The 10,086-nt window shown below is 32.7% G+C and overlaps 1 pseudogene; it reads left to right on the top strand.

Annotated features, from left to right (window-relative positions):
* Positions 1-844: 844 nt before the first annotated feature.
* LOC148617148 (uncharacterized) lies at positions 845-8,983 on the top strand (annotated as a pseudogene).
* The last annotated feature ends 1,103 nt before the right edge of the window (positions 8,984-10,086 follow it).

Here is a 10,086-nt window from a genome sequence, read left to right on the forward strand (position 1 = left end):
CTGCGCCACCGAGGATCGAAACCTAGACTGCTCGGTGACAAGCCAGTGACCAACCGATTCGGCTAAAGAATTAATTCTTTAGCCAAGTCAATTAGCTGACTATTTAAATCTCACTACCTACTACAACTGAGGTAGGCCGTCCTGCCACAGTAACTAAACAGTAAAACCTGTGTAAACCGAACCCATTTAGATTTTAAAATTTGTTTGGTTTAAACAGGTGTTTTGTTTTCAATATTCAAAATACTCTAAAAGTGATGTAAATGGACACAAAACATTTTATTGTTTAGACAGATATTCAGGTTGGTCAGCGTTTCATTCAGATAGTTTTTTTTTGTATTGGTAAGAGCGAAAATATTTAAATAGAATATTTCTTTTAAATGTATACATAACATTAAAGTCGAGTCCGAGTTGCTCATTTACTTTTATTTCTTTGTACGTATTATTTTGGTTATTTTATGTACTTTGTTGTTTGTGTCCCTCTTTTGGTCTTTGTTCCTGGGTTACATTTTATTTCCGCTGGAGTCATAATTATCAAACCCTAGTTTGAATTACGGAAGCAAAAGGAATGCTTTAACTCTCAATTTAAAGCTTAAAAAGTTACTGTAAGTAATGAAAAAGTATTCACGATATTTTGGGGTTGGAAAGGAGAAACCTCTATAAGTTCGTTACCACCTCGGTGGTCCTAGTGTACGTGCTCGCCTCAAGTGCGCATGAACGTTAATTCGATGCCCGGTCGAGTAACAAGTCACACCAGACATTAAAATCGGTAGTTACTGCTGCTCCAACAGGCACATGGTATAGATTGACGACTGGTTCATAATCTCAAATATCGCGTCCGAGTAGAATGACGGGATTACCTGCGGGTAAGTTCCCCGCAGCGCCAGTTTTTTTTTTATCTTATTTTGTTTTGATATAAACGTATATTCACCTATTTGAAAATATGAATAACAAAGACATTATTGGAAAACATAGTCACCTCGGGAGTGTGTATACAAGATCAATTTGGCTTAACCAACTAACTTCTTAATATTCCGACTTACATTTTCGCTATTAGGAAAGAATATCATAACAGAAAATGCCGTCGATATATAAATTATTTCTATTGTATTTTAAAAATTATACGCGAGCATGTAAACTTAAACTGATACACGACTCCCTGTCTCATTGTTACAAAAATAGATTGATCTATTTAAAAAAATACCAATCATAGGTATTGCCAATGTCGATATGCTGTACACCCGTTTCAAAAAGTAACCTTTCATCAGCAGCATTAGAATCAAATACATAGGGTTATTTTAATCCAATAAATAATTGTACACAAGAAGTACTGAAAACCATAACTATCGAAATAGGTAGACAAATCAATCACCGATAGTTTCTACCTTGTGAAATACAAGGGTCGAAGCCTCTGAGTTTTATATACTTTGATTTTTTTTTATTGCGAATTCTGATAAATATGATAAAAAAGTCTAACTACAGTGTTAGTGAATACCCTCGCGAACTTTAGGTCCCCAGCAATGGATTCGAATTACAAAAATGCCAAACATATGTATTTCGATATTCTGTACACGCGTAACAATGCGAAACATTACTTTTTTAGCAACTTTAGAATAAAACATACAGGAGACTCTAAGTCCAAAAAATATTTGTGTACATGAAGCAATTAAACCAAAAGTATCGAAAGGGGAAACCATGTCCATCACCGAAAAGTTCTGCTTGTTGGATTTCTTACATAGAAGGGAGAGTAACCAAGGGAACCAAGATTCTAGCAGAATTATGGCATTTTTCATTTTTCTTCGAATGAATAATACGTGTTAGTGTATACAGCTAACATGCGTATGCGTACATATTCGGCGAGAGTAATCGATATGATTTTTTTTTAAGTTACAACAGACCAATAACCATGCATAAAGTAGCCCTAAATGGATATTTTTCCATGTTGTCCATATAATTAAATCTCTCCTTTTTTTCATGTTGTGATTGGCGGAGTTTTACCTATGAAATACCGTTTAAGTCATTATGTTACGATGACCTACTTCTAAACGGTATAACATCAACTTATTACGTTAGACCATTGTTTTTTTTTCTAAAAGAGTACAGTTTTTGAGTTAGTTTCACTATAACAGAATCATAGGGAATATCCATATTTATGTTACAAATTCAATACAAGTTTTTTTTTATAAGTTAAAAGTCAAGCCTAAAACTTTTTTACTTTTAATATCTATATTTTGGACTTTTTGCACAGCTCTTAACATGACCTGTCCTTACAGAAAAAGGACTTAAAATGAATTTTCGATTTAAAACAAATGTTGTCACATTTTACTTACATATGGTACATTTCATTGCAACAAAAATATCAGTGGAGTAAAATGTGCCCTATGCCAAGTATATTATAGGATCTGCCTTGTTTTTATATGGACAGCCTATCATTATTTAATAGGCATACTCCTGAATGTTTTTGTCTCGACTTACATAGAATCTAAAACGAAGAAAGAATTAAAATATCTAAATTTTTGCTATAACGCATAAAGCCAATATAAATTAAAGAGAATCCTATCTAAATCGAAAGTTGAAAAGACCGGTTACCTGCGTATACAAAACATTCTCTGATTTGCCTTCATGTCGATTTCAATACTATTTGAACCTGTATAAAATGAACATCTGCTTTAAACGAACAAATTTGCAGTTCTAATATAATCGTCAATTTTTATTAATTCTTTTTTTATTATAGGTTAACTTGATTGATTATGGGGAGTAGCGAATCCGTTCAAAATTAACACAAGCTATTACATCTTTTAGTTTTCGGTTTTACCTGCCGCAATCAGTCCATGATTATTATCAATCGAATTATGTTTATCTCACAGAAAGTCACTATCATACCTTTTGGCATTTTGTTTTTATGGTAAATAAACATCGTGTGATGATACTACTTCATCTATAATCCATTGATTCGATTTGTTTTGAGACTTTGATAAATAAAAAGCAAAGGCCATACCCCGAACTCCACTTAAAACTAGGAGTATAGATCAGATGCATCGTTAGAGTAGGCATGCGTGTACAATGAAGTAGCTACTGTTCAAATTGTGCCCAGAAAACAAATACAAAATAAATATTATAGAAGTATTTAATGAGAAAAGGATTTAATCAGTTGCATTGTTGTATCTGAAGAGGTGAACGTACGTTAGACTTTAATGTTTTAAAATGATATAAATTGTAAGATTAGTTTGTTTGGTAATGTTTGTCATTTCCTTCTTTAAAGACTAAGTCTAGAAACAAAAGTATTACAAAACGTACGTTGATTGTGGTAGTCTAATTAATGGAATAACATACTAAGTGTTAAGATCTGTCATTTTATATATATACGATACTCTTGATGGACAAAAATTGATATATAAATAGAATTTTATGTCTTTTTAAAGAATTTGAAATAGTGATAAGAACAGGTTATGACATTGCTAAAATACAAATAATGACATAAATATAAAAACTTCAAAATGTCCTGGATCCACATTTTTTAATTCTTCCAGATAGAACTGGGACTCGGGCTCATGCCGAGGGTTTTATGAAAATACCTTGAAATAACGTATAAGTATTGGAATATCATAGTCTTGCTATGAAATGGATAACGAAATAGAATTTTTTTTTTTGCTCTTTCATGTTCATTTCATAAATTGAATTTAATCAATATTTAAAAAATATATATATTTTTCAAACTATTTATAGGTATCGAATGAAAAACCGTTTATAAATTAATTAAACAATAATCATTTTGCATTAACAAAATATTTTGTAATGCTACTGTTGTTATTAAATGAAATTTTTAAAGATATTGTTTTAGGAACGAGACATAAAAAAAGATGACCTGGAAAATCGTGAAGCTCCACAAAGCGTCTGCCGTTCAAAATTCACAGTAGACGCCATCGTCGTCCCTCTTAGAAAATGCAAGAATCTTGCAAAGTTCGGAAAGGTGAATGTTTTTAAGAGACTTTATCCGATTGTAAAATGATATTAGATTTGAACACAATTAAACTTAAAGATCTCAATAGGCCTGTCTGCAGCAGTTAGTAAGGATAGAACTAACATCCACTGTTTTTTGAAACTTGGAAAATTATAAGATGACAAGTCCATTAAGTTCGTGTATTTTGTCTAAGGCGATCGTTGATCTCGTTTGACATATTTTCAGGCAAGTTTCCTTTCTAAAAATAGTTCATAGTATATGAAAATGGTTTAAAGAAGGAGAAATTTTGAGGTAGAGAATCTCCAAATTAACAATATTGATGATATTTCGGTAACTGAGTGACTGGAAATACAGTTTCCAAATCAAGTATAAATCAAAACAATGAATCAAAACGGAGAGTCTTATCAGACAACTTGGTCTTAAGAATCACAGGCATTAATATCAAATCAATATGCAACTTTCCCCTTTGTAAATAAGACTGTGTTAAAATATTGATAATACAAGTACATACATTGCAGAACTTGTCATATTTTAAAAGACAGACCTGTATGAAATCTTTTCATACAAGTTACAAAAACTGTATAGACTGAAAATGATATTTCATTATTCATATATTTATCATGTCACTAAATCTATAAAGTACAACTTCAGTACAGTAAGGAGAAACCTATTTCATTCTGAGATAGGGGTGCAGGTTTTGGAAATAAAAATTCTGGCCCTTACTTATAGATGGAAATAAATATTCTGGCCTAAAACCTCCTATGCTGAAAATAAATATATTATATATTTTATGACCTCAGTCAAGTTACTTCATATTCCGAAAAGGTATTAAATAATCATTGCACAATATGGTAGAAAATGACCAGCAAACTTTCAAAAATAAATATTCTGACTCCACAAAATTTGCAAGCGCCCTCAGAAGCAAATGATCACCAAATAACCCATAAAGTAAATATTGATACTTACCTGCAAGTCGAAATGCAATGCAGTGATTAAATATTAATTTGCAAATATCATTCTCAAAAATAACCTTTTTGTTTTGTCAAATCATCAGACTGTCTTCTTACTCTGATAGATAATAAATGAAGAGCAAGCATAGGTTTAAAAGAGAATCTGATAAGCATGCCCTATATCATAAATGCTGCTCATGTCAAATATTGAGCCAAGCACTTCCTCTCTTTTTGTTTGGAATATGAATTCTTATATTATAGTTATTATAACTGTTAATTTGTAGAGCAACAATCCAAAAAATACAAAAGTCCGCCGTGAAGTTCTTGCAAGGTCATAAACATGTTTGGATTTCTCGCTAAGAGTCAAATTTCACCACCATATATCTTTATCATACATATGTACCATACATAATAAAAAAAACTAAAACTGTGGGTCTATAATGAACATTTCAATGTTTATTCCATGTGGTGATTATAAAAACCATAATTTCATATTTTAATCGCAGAAAGCCATAAAAATCCTTGAAAAGAGAAGTTTCACATGGTTCAGTTTGATATGACCACATACATGTAGTAACAATTCAATTTAAATGTGGCTAAGATAGAATTTTCTATCTTGTTTTTTTTTTTATATAAATTTATATGTCTTCCTCTAAAAATATAAATATAAACATATATACAAAATAAGACAATAATAAATACTACCTTTTTATTTCTTGCAAACTTAAATTCCGGTTTTTCATTTCAAATTTGATCCTAACTCTTTTATAAACCAAAATGTACAAAATGTACTTCCTATTCATACCTTTTTGTAAAACCAAGGAAAAACTGGGATTTATAATTTTTATTATTTAATTATTGTTTCTTGTCATAAAGGGGTGGTGAATTGACCTATATGGGGAATAAAGGGCCAGAGAAACAATCATTTTCCTTACATCTGTATGATAACTTTAACCAGTAAATGGACCAGAAATTGTACCATAAAATGCTACACCACTAAGAGAACAACAATTTGAAATTTATGGAAAGAGTGGGCTTTGATCACATTTTCTACTTTTTTTGTAGCTATCTGTTGTAAAATTTGGTGAAAATATGTTTATAGTTATTGACCTTTTTAGACATTTTTTGCTGCTTTTGATATTATTACTTTCAAAAATCTTTTTCCTCAGAAGGTATAATACAGAATTCCAAAAAAGTTTGTATTTTTGTTTCTTAGGGTATCCTAAACAAAATGACTATTTCAATGTTTGATTGTTAAAAACATTTACATCATTACTAAAAAGAGAACATAGGGGTTGGACAGATAAAACTTTGGCCAGGTGAGCGATTCAGGCTCCTGTGAGCCTCTTGTTTTTCTTGCTACTTCAATCCTAACTTTTTCTTTAAAATCTGTTCCTAGTCCCGCCCCAATTAAATACAAATACTTTATTGGCACAAACTCATAAAAGAAATATGGTTATGACCCAGTTACAAAATATACATGTATGGAATATTAACAACATCAATAACATTTTTTTACAAATGGACATGAAAAAACAAGTTAAATCAAATGTAAATTGGCATTTCTCTTAAGGATTGATTTCAGGTATTCTGACTCGTGGAACAATTTTAGAGTTGAAAGTTGTCATTTTGATTTTGGTCAAATACGTATCTTAAGAGATAAAAATTGCATTTGCTCAGTAGCCTATAGCTGCTAGATTTTGAGATGAGCTACCAAACCTTTATGAAAGGTATTAAGCCTGAATATATAGAGTTCATACTTGACTTAATTATTCAATGTTTGAACTTTGTGGTTATGTCAAGCTGTGCCCTGCAAACCATTTAAATTGGTTGAATGAGTAATCAAGGGAACCAAGGTTATAGCGGTAATCAGAAGAATGTAATCCAGGGACAAAGACCAGACAGTGAAAACAGACCTACACCACAAAGAACATACAGTAACTAAAATCATACATACAAAGTAACAATAGTAAATGAGCAACTCGGACTCCACTAAAAACTGGGAGCATGGACCAGGTGCACCGGTAGGGTAAGCGTTCTCTGCTTTTCTAGAAACACCCGCTGAGTTGCTCATAAAAAGTCAAGTCCGGGTAGACAAACGAGGAAAGGAAAACTATGACCCGTTGAAAAATTTTCTTCAGGAGTCCAACCCTGGAAGTGGCTACTTCTTTTCCCAGAAACATTTTCTTAGCTAGGTATACATTAACATATTCATAGTATTTACCAATCAGGGAGGTTACATGTTCTTCTTTTTTCAGGAATTAATAAAAATACCATTATTGGATGGCTTAAGAAGAATGAGGAGAGGAACGACCCTGTGCAAGATGTGGTGAAGTCTATTCATCTGGCCAATGCCCAGAAACCTGTTCCTAGCAGGCAGAAGTTGTGTAAATTTGACAAAGGTGTGGTCAGGAGAATAGTTTATAAGATGCACCAGAAGTCACAGGCTGTGACCATGCCCGCACTACCTTGAAGGAGAAAGATGTTGTTTCAGTATCTACTGCAAGAACAGTGAAACAACTGGGGTTCCGGTAATTTTATTAAAAGACAGTAAGATAATGAATCATTAGCAGTAAAGAAGGACACGTAGTGCATCTATAAATACAAACCAGATATTTGATTTTAATTCTGATAGATTTATAAAAATCATATAACCAAGTTTGTCATTTAGTTGATCATAATGCATGATCCTGAGATAGAATCTGTATATGAAATAGTACTTTGCAAGATTTGTAGTTCTTGATCTTTTTATAAATATAAAAGGGGAGTTCAAGGCTTTTATTTACTCATTCTTTTTGATCAAGGTTTTGCACAAATGTACAAATTTTTTCAACAGATAGTAGTTCACATACCCTTGACCCTACTATTTGTCTGTGTACTTGGCATGAAATTGCTATTTTGATAAAACTTAGATCTAAAGGGAAATCACTCTTTAGCTATTCTTATAATTTTTATCGGTACAATCTCATTTCACTTAAGTCAGAGCACATGTGCGCTCCACGAAGAAGTGATTAGGGTATACATGTAATTATCAAAATTTTATTTTCTTTTTCAGGTTCGACAAGAATGCATCAGAACGGAGATTCATTACAAAGCATCCTGGCATTGTGCTGTGGCGTCATACATACCTTCGCAAGATACGTAAGTTTAGGCAACAAGGCCGCAATATCGTATATTTGGATGAGTCTTGGCTGAATACAAATCATGTGATCAATGGAGATTTGCTGGATGTTCACAGTATCTCCATGTCAGTTTTTGAGCCACACTGTAAGGGCAGTTCTCGTAAAATACCTACGGGGAAAGGTACCAAATTGATGATACTTGATGCTGGTTACAAAGGTCAAGGCCTCATCCTTGGGTGTGGTCTGAACTTTGAATCTAAAACCAATAGTCGGGATTATCATGAGGAGATGAAGAAGGAGGAGCACTTTACAGAGTGGTTCAAAGACACCCTCCTCCCAAGATTGCCCCCTCAGTCTGTGGTCGTAATGAACAATGCTTCGTATCACAACCACTTGGATCCTGAATTTAGGGTGCCAACACCAACAAAACGTGCCAAAAAGTTAGACATCTCGACATTGCTGGAAAAGAACAATGTCCGTTACGATACGAAAATGAAAAAGGCTGAGTTAAGTGATATTGTGGGTCAAAACAAGCCTCGTCCAAAGTATGTGATTGACGGCATTGCATCAGCTTATGGCCATGAGGTTTTACGATTACCTCCTTATCATTGTGAGCTCAATCCAATCGAAATGGTTTGGTCTAACTTGAAAGGCTTTGTAGCTAGTAGAAATACTACCTGCAAATATCAGACTGTATAAAGCTTTTCAAGGAGGCCAAGTTCCATTTTGATGGTCAGACCTGGGACAGATATGAGACTCAGCCACCTAAGTCCATTCGGAAAGACAAACACATCGACTGGTTTCATTGTGATATGTGTGATCGGTGGGTGCATAACAGATGTAGCACAAAACCTGCCCTTTCACGGAATGTATGTCTTCGGTGCTTTTTCATTCTTAACCACAGGGACCTTAGTCAACCACTGATTTGGCCACCAGAAGATATGGAACAATAACATATTTCAATAACCATGTTTTTGTACATGTACAAGATTATTTAGATTTAATTTATCAATTGATTAAAATACTTATTTTCATATCTTAAGCAATATACAAATAGCATTTTTTTTTATTCTATTTATTGCTTGAAAATAACAGTAATAATTTGGCACTAAGGTAATCACGAATTAAAACATTTTGTACACGTATGTATGACATGTGTTATTAACCTTCAAAGGCTCCTGTAGAGTGGACATGCTTGCAACTTTTGATTTGTGTACACCTCAACATGATTTTCCTCAGCACACATTTGTCTAATCTTCAGCTACTGCTTGAAAAGGGATAATTTTTGGACAGTTGGTTTGATGAATACATTTGCCCATCTTGCACATACGATTGAATTGTGATACAAGCAATATCTGTGATACAATTTCAATATCTGTGATAACTTTTTCCTGTTAATAATTGAAATCTTGTTATTTGTTATTTGTTATAATTTAATTTTATTATATCTACAATCATGTTCCATTTATTATATTGATAGCCTGAATGTTTACAATGTTGTTCGATTCCTTGATACTTTAATGTAAGCCAATACAGTTAATATAGATTTTATATTTATTAGATGATTAATATACATTTGTATGATAGCATTAAATTTGATTTGTTTAAAGTGCACAATTACTTGATACTGATATTGGAATTGTTAAATTATTATAGTTGTTATTTGTTGTGAAACTTATAATATATTATTTTTTTCTCTCCCTGTCTCGACTCTTTGATTGAAAATTTGCAAGGTGTCCGCAAATAGATTAATGAATAATATGTGTACAAAACTCAGGTGAATTTTAGTAAGCCTCATACTAAAATTGCGCGTTAACCCTTTTTCGTAACCTACTTGTTTGTACCCCAAAAAAAGTCCCTACCCTCCTCTATAAAGGAAAAAAATTCTGATCTTTCTGCTATTGGCTTTTGTCTGTTGAACACTTATATATTTGATAACTTCAAATTGTGAAATGTGTAGTACATGTTTCCTATCTACATAACAACAATAAAATGAGTCAAGGACAGTCACAATGACACTGCCCCGGGCAGGTCCGGGTGTTAAAAGAATAGGCCT

Source organism: Perna viridis, chromosome 5 (genome assembly GCF_037379345.1).
Source record: "Perna viridis isolate PV_CMFRI_1.1 ecotype Kerala chromosome 5, ASM3737934v1, whole genome shotgun sequence".
Lineage (NCBI taxonomy): Eukaryota > Metazoa > Mollusca > Bivalvia > Mytilida > Mytilidae > Perna > Perna viridis.